Source organism: Diadema antillarum, unplaced genomic scaffold (genome assembly GCF_040938485.1).
Source record: "Diadema antillarum isolate AM-2024a unplaced genomic scaffold, OU_Dant_1.0 scf00000107, whole genome shotgun sequence".
Taxonomy (NCBI): domain Eukaryota; kingdom Metazoa; phylum Echinodermata; class Echinoidea; order Diadematoida; family Diadematidae; genus Diadema; species Diadema antillarum.
Window position 1 is genome coordinate 2,255,685 of NW_027270996.1, and position 14,477 is coordinate 2,270,161.

Here is a 14,477-nt window from a genome sequence, read left to right on the forward strand (position 1 = left end):
TTGACTCCCAGATGGGTGATTTGCATATCAAATTGAAGAAAGAAATGTAAAGGCTATGCCTGAAATATATCGAAGGTGTTCTGCAAATATTCATGCCGTGGATCTTCACAGATCAATATTTTGATTATGGTGCATGCTGCAGGCAGGTGCTGGAGGAATTCATGTTATCCGCAAATATAACAACCAGGTGTGCTTGGGAATGCCACCACAAGCGTGGATGACAATGCGGCAACGTGAATACAAGTCGTCTGAACATTTCTAGGTGTATTGCTGTGTTCGATCGGGGAGGTGTTATAGAAGGAGAAGAAACCCGAATATCCCCTATGTATCGATACACCATGCTGCGGTGAAGCCACGTGGAAGGTGTATAAATGGCGTCACCGACGTTTTGCTGTGTACCTTTACAGGATGGTACATTTGCAGGTGCCTTCTCCAAACCAATCCATCTGTCAAGTGACATGAAATTCTGTAATTTTCCCCGTCACATATAACTCAAAACTCACTCGGCGGCGGTGCTATTTAATATTTTCAATAATGTATCGACATTGTGCTGGTACACAGTACGAGCTCTATTTGATCATACAAGAAAAACATGAAGCTCTGTATCTCTATCTCCAACCCACCGTAATTTTGTAGATTTCTTGGGATAATAAATATCAAGATATAAGGTGTGAAGATGTATTTCTATTGTGAAGTTACATCGTTTTATTCATGATAAAAAGGCAAGAATGAGATGCGATTAACACATATACGGTCTTCCTGCTGCATAGGAACTTTACATTACCGGAAGTGCACAAGTTCACAACAAAAGTGTAACTGTGCTTGATTGCTGCATGTTGCGCGTGGGCACATAGGATCACCTCATTCATTTGCACATAGCGTACAGCCAGCGTATGGACCTGGCCGCTAGTGACAAAATGTTTACATTTATGTGTGATATGGAGAATTCTATGCATTGTCATCATACTACGGTATGCAGCTTCCACATTGGTTGGCCTGGATGGGGTTCATACTAGAGGCATCACAGCCAAATATGGCAGGATTATTCACATGCCAGTGGAGTAGTTTGTTATATTATGGATGAATGGGTTGGCACATACGAACATCAGACCTTTTTTTTGTGTGTGTTTATATATTTTTCCTTTTACATGCTCTTTTTTTCTGGCATAAGGACTGACGAGTAACAAACAAAATATTCAAGGACTGGTAAAAATTATTATGTTTGGTTGGAGCCCCTTTGTACCTCTTCCAGGAATAACTACTTCACCAATGAGGGCAGAATCTCATGCATTGTGACTCTTTAGGACTCTAGCCTTTGATACAGCACCAAATAAATGAATGGATAAGTAAATAGAAAGAACACAAACACAAACAAACAACCCCCCCCCCAAAAAAAAAAAATAATAATAATAATAATTATAATAAAAGGGGGGGGGGAATAGCAGAGAATGCGTATCTTTTTTTTGATATGTGGCCATGTCCCAGGTGGTTATGAAATGAAGAGTGCACTTACCTATCTCTGTTTGAGATTTTTATGCAGGTAGCACATTGTGTGTAATAATAAGCAGAGCACTCTTGATGCAGACAAGAGCTTGCGCATCTCTTCATAAAGGATTGTGTGGTTGGGGCAAATTTAACAATAAGTGCAATTATTTTCACAGTGAGGTGCATGTGTGTGACGCACCCTTTTCCTGTGCGTCAGCACATGTGTGTGGCAGTTACAGAAAAGCCGGGGGCTGTTCTGAATTGATTCTAATCTGAGAATATATCTTTACAAGATCGGCAAGGGTGAATGTTGATGATCTGAGTAAAGTTTACAGTGATTGTCAGAATGCTAGTGTTATTTGCGGGCGTGCAAATGCACCATCATCATTTGGAACACATGCCAAAAGGAAATACTGTCATCAGTCACTCCATATGCACTTGTTTTCATTCAAGAGAACGTAAGATGTTTAAGTGTGCCTATGCACACAGTCAGTGGCCAGTAGAAAAGTATTGTGTATCCCCTGGGTCTGATGACACATTACAGAGCTGAAATACATAATTCAGAGAGTGGTGGTCTTCGACGGAGCCCATATAAATAAGAAAGTTGATGGGCATTATGTTCGTAGTGCATCATCCAACTTTGTTCAAAGTATGTCATGTTTGACACTATATTTCAAGTGCTTTCACATTCTAAAAGTATTTTTGAATGTGGGCCCTGAATGAGGACGTTGAAGAGAGAGAGAGAGAGAGAGAATGAAGTGTGTGTGCAACCTATGGTGTATGCAGAAAACACGCAATACACTGTATGTGACTTAAAAGTGTATCATATCAGCACTGTATTATTGAGGTCTTTCAGTATGATGATTACTTCAAAGATTGTAGTGCTTGCTTCTAAAGCTTCCCAGTGCGATTATGGTATAGAAAAGAAAAAATCATTTCACCTTCACCCCAGTGTTGTTAATCACAAGAAATTGTAGTATTGTGTGATGCATGGGAAATGAATGCAAGGATGAAATCATTACTTTTTTATGATTACTGTAAAACATAAATGTCAGTGGAAATAAGATGCTATTTGCTGGTAAATCCTCATGCCTTCCAGTGGATCATAGCAAATTACCCAGTCTGTTCCATACTTTCAGAAGCCGGTGTACATAAAAGGTATGCACTAATCTGCAATGTAACGTATATTATCACATGCACATTGTATCAATACAGAATGTTTACATGTGGAAGCACACATCACATCACAATCCCATGATACATAAATCACGCACTACAAACCTACAATGACAAGCTTGTTCAATTTGAACAAAAAAAAAAAAAATGTGTGCCTATTTGCTTTTTCCTGCACTTGGTATTAACTTCTTAATACCAGACATGTACATTGGACTGTACATACTTGCTGGTTTGGGCATGCTTGCACCATTCACCACTTGAAGTGTTAGCGAGTCGTTTGATGCCATTCGTTCGCACTCAAATCAATCATAGAAAGGTGGCAAATCTGGTCCGCCATATTCTTGTGGGTTGAAAGGTTTCTCAATTTTGCCTGCGGCGGGACATACATCAAATAGATGTGCCAGGCTGGGTTGTGGAAATCGATTGAGGTTAAGAGATGATTTGTTGAATTCAACTCTCTTATATGTAGATGTCTGTGCTTGTGATCCGTATACAGAAAAATTCCGTACCTGAGTTTTATAAATGGCCTGTAATCTACATGACTTTGCCATGTGTAAGAATGTCTGATGAGTCTGTTTGATAATACTACTTTGTTGGTTCTAAAGAACTCCATAATTTAACAGAAAAGTTGCTAAAAAAACAAATAGTTTCTCTAAAGTCACACTTTCTTTGCAAGTCTAATCAAAGAAGAATCTATTGCATCATACTGGTTTACATCGTCGGAGACAGGGATAATCTATCCCTATTCTTTCTACTGAATTGAAAAAGAAAATAATCATGTTTCTGTCTATGTGAAGGAAAGTCAAATAGTATGATACAAGAAACATTTGGTATCACTTTATCAAGGTGAATATTTTCCACAGGGCAAGTCGACTGAAATCATTGGGATGTTAAAAATTACTGTCAGTATTATTGAAGCGTTTTATAGTAATTAAGAGGTTTAATTGCTGGAACACATTATCATTTCCCCTCTACAATAGGAAATGCACTAATCTGCTGGTACTTATTATAGTCAGATCACATACTATGATTTTTGGAGGTTGCGCCGGAGAACTTTATCAATAAATTGTGCGCTTTTTGCCAAAGTACTTGTTTTATTAGCAGGACATACTTCCAGTCATGTATTCAGTTTCTACGTCTTCTTCTTTGTAATGGGCAACGATTATATAATTTTTTAAAAATCACCCCATTTTCAGTAGATGGATGGTTTGATTCTGTTGTCAAAGGCGACACTCTCTGTCTTGCCTGCCTGATTGAAATAATCTGTTGGCATGAAATGATGATTATTCAATATTTATATTTATTCAAGCAGTTGGTGTATATATTTCAAGATGATCTGTATACTTCATTCATTGTTTGAAGGTGGTCAAAGAATTAGTAAAATCTGTACCAGTAGTCGGATTTAAAACTAAGGTGTCTTTTCTTTTATGATGAAATGTTTACTCTTCATTCCAGCCATTCCATTCACTTTGTATATTTGTTTATGGTATCGTTGACAATCTTTTATAATCCTAATGGTGCCTTATGCTTTATCTTTTTTAACAAAAATGGTATTGTTGACATGCTTATAATCCTAATGGTGCTTTATGCGTCGATCGGTGCACACGCTGGACTGTTTTCTATGCTGACTGGCACAGATTTCTGGATGCAAATTGTAAATTAATTAAGATTACTTAACCCCCATTGTGACACCGTGGCCTTCCTGTTGGACTGAGGTATATTGCTGCTACACGTGATGAGTAGGCTTGCAAGCTGTACACTGAGGTCAAGCTTGGATGGGTTTCTGAATGCTGATTAAAACAGCTTGGCAAATTTCACTACATGTACTACAACAAGAGCCTAGTCACACAGGGGACTACAAAAATGGCACTCCATCAGTGGCGGATCCAGAGGGGGCGCACTGGGTGCGCACCCCCTTTTTATATTTTGTTAAAACAAAAGAAATAAAATGAAAAAAATGGGGGGTACACCTCCCCCCTTTAATTTTGTAAAGGTGCCCCCCCCCCCTTTACGGAATTCCTGGATCCGCCCCTGCTCCATCCTCTCAAAATCTGCAGACTATTTGCACTTCATTAATGCTGCTCAGCACGCGTAAACGAATAAAACTCTATGCACGTGCATTACATATATGCGCCATATTTGTGACTTGGTATTGTACAGTCAAACCTGTCTTAGTAGCTGCCACCTGTCTATAGCGGTCATCTGCCGTGTACATCCACTAAAGCCAATTCCCTCCGAGAGAAAAAGCACTTTAAAGAACCTGTCTTTAGTGGCCACCTGTCTATAACAGCCACTTTTTTCATCTCCTTTGGGTGGCCGCTATAGACAGGTTTGACTGTGTAATTGTTCGAGCTGTTTTATGACTGTGCTTTCACACTTCATACAATGTATGTTGAACACATTATACGATGAGCATTTGGTAAACAGTGCCCCAGCAGACATTGCCTAATTTCCTTAACACTTACGAAAATCAGAAAAATTTCTGGTGTGTATGGGCATTGTCATGAATACTTACTTTCCTGGTCTAAGTTTTTATGTCTGCTGTAATCTTTTGCATTATGTTAAGCATATTTATTTATCAAAAAAGTATTGTCTTATTTATTAAAAAAAAAAATGGGGTTAATTTTTACATATGAATAGAAAGTGTTGCAATATTTTAGTTGTGTGTTTATTATTCTGTCTCCATGTTGTGAAGAATGAACGAATACTTTTAATAGAATGCAGTTATTTACTGTACTGATAACAGGAAGTTGTGATGGTGATATTGCGGTTCTGGTAGTATGTTATGCCTTTGTTACCTTCATTCTACAAAAACAGTATGACATAAACAGTGTTATCCTTCGTATGATTGTGTAAATGGTAGCTACATATTATGTTGGCTGGTAGCTGCTGGAAAATCTTAGTATGGCACTCCTAGTTTTATATTGCAAACTCCAAAAGATTTATTTCCCGTATAGTATAGTGGATAGTAAACAATGAAGTGGGTGCCCAGGCATTTGTATGTCCATTTGTGACTAACAAAAGACATAGCATGGATTTGCCACTGCAAATTGGCACAATATAAGAAAATACTTCAACAAATATTGCCACATAGTGTAGAGATGGAGAGAGCACACAGATTACAAGAACTAACAAATTTAACAACTCAAAGGATGGTGCAACTGGTTGACAAAGTGCCCTTCATCGATCAATGTAAATAAACACTTATTATTCAGTGCTAGAGTAATACAGTACTAATAGCCATTGGAAAAAGATCATTGGCATACATACATACTCAAGTAGGACTTGAGCCCAATACCTCCTGATTGCTAGATAGACATATCATATCTGCTAAACTATGGAGCTTCCAGCCGATATCCAGTTATGGATTCTGATCCCTTGTAGCAGCGGGTACTGCATCCCAAACTGGTAATTCATTCAAATGAATTATACTTTTATCATGGCTTGTACCCAAACGCTGAATAATCAGTGTTTATTTTAGTTGATAAAGGATGATTTGTCAACCAGTTGCAAAAATGAAATAAAAATACTAATAATAATGCTAAGAATTATCAATTTGAATGAAAGAATGTTTTCTCACCTTGTGAGAGAACAATTTTTATGTAGGTAGATTCCAATGATTTCTACATGATAGTATTATTCTAATGTTTTGCACCTGTGCACCAAAGGCTACATTAAAATGTATACTTCCCATGCCTAGAGGTATGAAACTAACTAGAAAAGAAAAAGAAAAACAAAAACGTCACTGACAGTGAATACACATCTGTTGAAAGTCGGTAGATTAGCTATATGCTATTGTTTAGAGTACCACACAACTTGAAAACATCGAGACACCATGTGCCTTTGAAAAAGAAAAAATGGTCATACAGTGTACGTGTAGGCTGACTAAACTGATATCTTTAGACTGTCTTAGTTTGAGAAAGCACTATTCCTCAAGACATAACACTCTTCAAATTACCTTGAGGGGGAAAACAAATTTCTCTCCTTACACTTTGCATTCAAAGTCTTTTTTTTTTCTTCAAGAAAGTGTTTTTATTTCTTCTGTCTACCACATGGGTATAAAGGGAATACAGCTCTTAATTTTGATTTCAACACAATCATGGGTGTATGCAAGGGGGGGTCGGGAGGGTCGTACGACCCCCCCCCCCCCCCAAATTTTCAAAAGGTCCACTTTTTGTAAAAGACATTTTTGTTTTTTGAGGGCTTTTTGCCCTATATACAACAGGAAAAAAAGTGACCTGGTGGTGTTCCAGCAAATTGTCAAAATCTCGTAAATTTCGTAACTTAGTTTAATATGCCATACCTTATTTCTAAGCCGCACTACCATGCAGAAAAAGTCACTTTTGTATGCACAAAATGGCCCCATTTTAAGATATAAAATTCAAAAACTCCCTACCGTGGGAGGGGGGACACCCCCCTCCCACACCCTCCCCCCGCTCGGTCGCTCCGCTCCCTCGCAAAGGTAAAGGTCCAAAAATTTTGATTACGACCCCCCCAGAAAAAATCCTGGATACACCCCTGACAATCCTTCCATTTAGGTAATGATGAGAATCTATATTACTCCTGTCCAATTTACCTTATATCATTGGGCTCTGGAATAAGTGTTTTTGCAAATCTTTCTCAAAGCTACTATCATATACTTTTGAATGAATTAATGTGTACAAATTTTGTCAAACTGAATAATCCTGGTGCTATACTATGACAATGAATACTCCAAGTAGTGGGCAGTGCCATATTAAAGTGGGATTATAACTTCCACAGTCAATGGGTCAAAGGTCAAAGGTTAAGAGGTGGCATCTGTCATCTGTTGCTTGGTAGTTCATCCTCACTCGTAGAATCCTCCACCGTCATTTTTTTTTTCTCCAGCAGAATTTGATTCACTTCACTACATGTTGCTGCATTAGATGAAAGTATTCAAGAATTGTAAAGCACAAGTCTGGAGTCAGGAATCATGTGGATTCACTTATTTACGTTTTCTTGTGGAACAAATTTGTCTCATACTTTGATTCCACTTGTTTTGTCTGGTAGCAGTATGTTTAGATATGCATAAACCCTACCAGACTACAAGTTTTTCCCTCTCTCTTCTCAGTTATTTCATAGTATGTACACTTCTTCGTAACTGATCGAGATGGTCTATGCAAATTTCATTCAAGAATATGAACGAGAAATTCCTTCATCGTGTCTTTCACAATTTGTCATTCGTATTTATTTCTGTCTGTAGAGGTAGGGGTGGGTACACCCAAATTCACAGATCTTTAAAGTACTGCACTATTTATTGATTGCAACATTTTGTGCAAAGTCATGCACTTGAAAGAAATTGAAAAATGATTACAATTTTGTTGAAAATAATTGTAACGTAATGCTAGTTTTTCTACAAACAAGGCATATGCCACCAGTTGATAAGTATATATCTTTTCATGCATTCTCGTTTTCCATTCATTGTTGATTTTTCACTTTGCTGTGCAAATGTGGTGTCTATTTATGATTGTGCGGCTAGGAATTATGATAATCACTTTTGTTTAATGGCAAATAAATATTACAACATTGATGTAATGTTGTAGTCAAGGAGACAGAACATTGATAACCTATGAGCCACTGTATCTTCCCTAGCGTGTGACAGCTGCAGCAATACAATGACATGGGAAGAGGAAGATATCAGATAAAACATACAACTAGAAGTGCCTGGAAGGTGCAACCCTCTGCATTGGGTCGTTCGTAGGGTCATTAAAGGAAACATAAACCCAAAGAGAAATGTGAATTGAGTAAAAGTAGCAACATTAGTAGAACACATCAGTGAAAGTTTGAGGAAAATTGGACAATCGATGCAAAAACTTACAAATTTTAAAAGTGTTGGTGTTGAAACCGCTGGATAAGGAGACTACTTGAGTTTATGACATCATGTGTGGACAACAATATATAGAAAATGTAAAGAAAATTCAACATGCTTTTATGTTTCTAGTGTAATGAAAGAGCACTTGACTAACCGCTTTCAGAAAGCAGGGGGAATAATTACTACCCATAACATATGTCAGTATCAACTTGATGGAACGTGTAATTTTCATGAAAAATGAATTTTTGTGGAAGTCTCTTTATATTTTCTTTCTATTGTTGTCCACACATGACATCATGAAATCTAGTAGTCTCCTTATTCAGTCATTACAACACAAAAGTGTAAAAATTAATAACTTTTGCATCGATTGTCTGATTTTCCTCAATTTTGCACTGATATGTTCTACTAATGTTGCTGCTTTCACTCAATCCACATTGCTCTTTGGGTTTTTGTTTCCTGTAATTCCAGACAACTGTGCATGCATCCTTTAAAAATATCCAGGATTGGGATAGTGATCTGAACCACCATCATAAATTAATCGCCTGACCCTCGATCTTACCACAGTGGACCAATCCGTAAAGATTCATCAAAATCTTTTCATCAAATTTTGTCAGTAATATTGCTAACAGACAAACAAGCAAAGGCTGCAAAAGTGTAACCCTGGCACAGGAAAATATAGAAATAATGATAATGATAACAGTAACAGAAATGTTAGTTTAAATACAGGGCAGTAAAATACAGGCAGTGGGTTCCAATAGAGCTCTAATGACTTGAGGAGCATTGCTCTGTAGCCTACATACATTCTTTTATGTGTATCAAGTAAATGTTTTAAACAACATCCCCTCTATTATGCCCTAAGTTCCATGGATTGACCCCAATCTGACAGTTGAAGATGATAATCCAAAGGGATTTTTTTTTTTAAATGATAGTGTATACTAGTACTAGGAATGATGATAATACTATCTTTGTTTTATGACACAAATAATGTGAACATATGACTGTTTGCAGTGCTCCAGTGTTCATCAGTGTTCGTAGGCTTGGAGGCATTGAGGTATTTCCACTGTCTGCTTAAGGGCCAGTCATTGAATGCAAACCCACTTATGGCTCTTTTCTTGAGTACGCCCTCTACAGTTGGTTGCCATATATGTTTTTCCTGTGTTTTCTTCTTACGCTTAGTAGAAGAGGTTGATGGTATGAGGTCATCAGGGTTTGTTTTTGTTAGGTAATATATGATTATAATTGTTTTCTTCAATCATATAGTACCATGTTCTTTCATATTCAGCAAGTAATTATGATTTGTTTGGCAATAATAATGGTGCAGTGTTACATACTGTGTATTGTCGATGGATGGTACAAGTACATTTTGTATTTAGGTTTCATCTCATGTTAAACCACATGAGAGATGGATGATATATGTACAAGCTGTATTAAGGTTTCATCTCTTATTTACAGAGCATTCATGAGGCACTGGAAAAAAAGACAGCAAAAACATCATTTCTAGCATATTATTGCAGTGAGCAATAAGGTGCCAAGGTAATATCCTGTGTCTGTCAACTAATTATCTTAATCTGACATCTAGATTGCTTTTTGTTGTTTTCGTTTATCAAGATTTTTGTAAAGCACTTTTCTTTTTTTTCTACATAATAGGGTACTTTCACTGTGGGTGGAGGGGAGGGGGGTGATGGAATATGTGTATCTGATTCATAATCTGTTTCCATTTTGTCAACCATTGTTTTTGTACTGTTATAAGTTTTTAATTCGTAGTCACACAGGCGTGGAGAAAAGGGATATTCAACTTCATTACCTTTCTCAGTGATGATTGTCTGTGTATATTTGCATGACACAATTGATTCTCTTTGATATTTTGATAACTGGACGTATTATAGTGGGATTATTCACTCAGCACATGTATGATACTGTAACTCTTCTGCACTGTAAAGAATGCACATGTCTTCTAATAGCACCAAGCCAAAGTATCATGTACTACATCCTGCAGTTAAAGTGACCATCTAGTCTGCACCCCCCCCCCCCATTTATTTTCCGTATCAGGGTGGACTCTTGTTAAAGTGAGATATGCACCATGTGTTGGACAGACGTTGGAATGCACTATTAATCCTTTGTGTGCACTGATTGAGTGCTGATTGCCACAAAAAATCCCATAGCATTGTACACACTGTCCAAAATCCCTAACAATGAAAGGACCGAGTATTACTCTTGTGATTTTGATAACTCAGGGAAGCGATGTTTCTTTAATAGCGCATGGAGGAAGCATGTGTATTTTCTGCTCTGTACAGACCAAAGTTTTGTAACATTGCACTGAGATCGAGTGGTGCTGATAATTGTCATTGTTTTAACCTCCATGTGTGAGTGTGATCAGAATTTCGAGTTAATTGTGAAGCTGATGTGTATGTGTGAGTATGTTGGTATGTGCTGATGTGGCATAAAAAGTCCATTGTTACAGATTACTATGTGGAATCTTGTTACAACCTGAACCAGTTGTGATTTGACAAAATCCTCCTATAGCCAAGTGATTTTGCAGGACCAGCTCTATATTTCTTTGCTTTTGTATACAGAACATTGTGTAAGCATTACATTATGTTATTACAAGGTACACAAGAAACTCTACTCTTTATAGTGGCTGTGACAAGGTTCATCATTACTTGATTTTATGCATCATAGACCTGTGTAGAAACATACAGTACTTTCTGCAGGTTTTTGTGACAGCATTCTTGTATAACCCATTCATTCGAAAGAGAAGAAGAAGAAAAAGTATAGTGGTGTGTGGGTGAAAACCATGACCACAAAGCAGAGATTACCATGTTACTGTACTTTATGTATTCTAGTGTCTGTTGTTTTGCGTCTGTGGTATTTCCTCAATTTTGATTTCACTTGCCATGTTGCAGTTGCATATCATGCTCAGAATCTGAATAGCCATCATTATTCAAGTGTTTTACCTTCACAGGGTTGCTGTATAATAACCAAAGAGACAAACATATGGACAGACAGACAGACAGACAGACAGACAAAAGACAGAAAGAGAGACGGGGGGGGGGGGGGTAGAAACATATATCCAGAATATGTGTAAGTGCCATATGGTAGATATACTTAGAAACAATCGTAAATCTATGCTCAGCTCATTGTTTGTGGGAAAAGAAGTGCATTGAGACAAGGCTGTTCAATAATACAATACTGCTGTTTCTCATCAGATAGAAAAACTGGCCTACAGTGTGTAGTTTCGGTTGCAACCAGTGCTATGCATCATGCAGCGTTGTGCTTTTGTGAAAGAAAGAAGGCGTAGCAACCAGAAAGTGTCATCATTCATTGTCAGTCCACACTAGAAAACTAGACCATGTGTTTCTTCATTAAGTACATGTACAGTGTATAATACAAGTTGATAATGACAGTGTACTTCAAGAGAGAGAGAGAGGCAAGGTCTTGGGTTCATGATAATTTTGTACAATGCAAATTGTGATGATGTACATTCTCAAGATTGTGGACTACTTGACACTGTTATGACAACTGGTAAACACACCACACAAGTTGTCAAATGTATTTTTTCAACAATAATAATGGTCTTAAGAGTTGACTGAAAGATCTCAAACTAACTGGAGTTCTTACATGAAAACACACACACACTTACACACATAATTATATACATAATTATGTACAAGGAATAAACCTTTGTTGTTAGTATGTCAAATTAGCTTAGGTCAAGTTTATAAAAATCTGCATGATTCAGCTGACATAAGTTGCAACAACAATTTTAGTATATAAACTTAACTGATATCAAAGGATGTGTACAGTTCTGGTCGAGGTGAGGATTTAGCTTTTAACATTTTGTGAGATATTTAGAAACCATTCTATGAGATGTCACAGAGCATGCAATTCTAAGGGGTATCAAAAGTTTATTTGATGAAAATTGGTTTTGAAGTGGCCGAGATATCAAAAAACAAGGTGAAACAAAGAGATCCTAATAAAGTTGGGGCATGTAGTCTTTTATTATTATCACTTTTTTGGATATCTCAGCCATTTGAAAACCAATTTTCATCAAATAAACGTTGAATCCTTCTTAGAATTACATGCTCTTTCATATTTCATATGAGGTTTCTCATTATCTCACTTAGGAATGTTAATACCATGAATCTCCACCTCAACCAGTACTGTACAGCCCCTTTAAGAAATAACCCCTGTCATGTGATACAGAATGAAAAAAAAAAATCTGCAGAAGAGTTTGCATCATTGCACTTTAGATTTTAAAGACAGCTCAGCTCCAGATGAAGTTTGGTTTCATAATCAAATTTAGAGGATGTTGACAAGAAATTTTCCAATAGCAGCTTCAAAGTCTAAATAAGAAACACACTCACAGAAACTCCTGAACTATAGTGTTGACATGCAGTTCGTAGTCACGATGTAACCTTTAACTTGATAATGTTGTCACTTTCATCGTAAAGCATCCAGACAAAATGAAAAACAAATGGAGTGGTCTCCAATTAAAAAAAAAATGGCCCACATTAAGGACTTTATGACCTTAATTTATGTTCTTGTGTTTTCTTTTATACAAAGGGACAATATATTAGCTTATCTAGAAAAGCCTGGATTGTGTAAAAAGAAATATAGGCCTCAATGCAGACAATATGCACTAATTTGAGTTACTGGCGATAACCTTGGGGGGAAAAAGACTACCACCTACACAAAGGAGATGCTATGAAAGACATAACACTCGGGATGACATGAATGATTGACATTAAGTTAAGTCTGGAATGAAGCCTAGAAGAGATGAATTTCACACTATGAGGTTTGGGGTATTTATGTAATGTTTAGAGAATGTAATGACATGTATGTGTCAAGAAAATTATTTTTGAAGATTCAACCTACTCAGAAGTAATAATGTAGATGTTTAGTTTTTGCTCTAGAAATCCCGGAGAATTTATGAAATTCAGAGAAGATGAAGAAATGATGTGCAGCGTTGGAAGACGATGACATGGAAAAATAACAAGTAGATAAATTATGTAATTGGAGCATTAAATGTTTAATAAGTCTGTCTCATTTGCTATCTGTTAAAGCTCTGGTTGAAATCCTTTTGTTGGCATTGTTGTAGTCAAGAATGAATTTTGAGATGAAACCAATATCTTTTGTGACTTCTGTTCTGTACATGATTTTAATGCTATACCCACCCTTGTCATGTCTTGCCAGATCACTGTTGTTCCTAGCTGGTCACACAAGAAAAATCTTATCTTAATGTTACCAATAAAGTTATTTATGTTTTATTCTGATACATTGTGTGAGTTTTGCTCATTTGTAGTACCTTATGTTCAGTCATCATGAGCATACTTGAGACCGTGATATGTAAAGTTTTTTGTAGTGTAAACAAAGTAGATAAAGATAATGAAACAAGTTTCTACCCCAAATTGAAACAATACCACATTTCTCTACATGAACAACACCATTTAACATTTTATCACATTTCGATTCTATTTTGAAAAGTGTACGGTTGAAAGGTATACTTTATTAAAAAAAAAAGAAAATATCCTCATACACTGCAAAAGGAGCGGTGTTAGATTTAACACCATGGGTGTTAAACCTAACACCGATTAAGTGTCAATAGAGGACCATACCGGCAGGTGTAGAAGGTAATTTGTCATAATGTTGAAAAGTGTTCACCTGGCACTTCATGGTGTTAATTTGACACTGTAACTGGTGATATTTTTTACACTGAACTGGTGTTAATTCAACAATGACACTACGTTGTGTTGATTTGATATTGCTGGTGTTAATGTCAATGGTAAAATACCCCGCCTAGTGTCGATAGGAGACCACACCAACTGCTGTTACTGTGGTGTAAATGTGTTCACAACTTGTTTTTTTTTTAAATCAAGTACTTAATCGGAAAGTGCCTGTTCGTCTTTTTGAAGTTCAAATCATAATGTGCCACACATTTAATGATATTTCTACTATTTTACTTCAGATTAGGCCTACTTGGATTTGC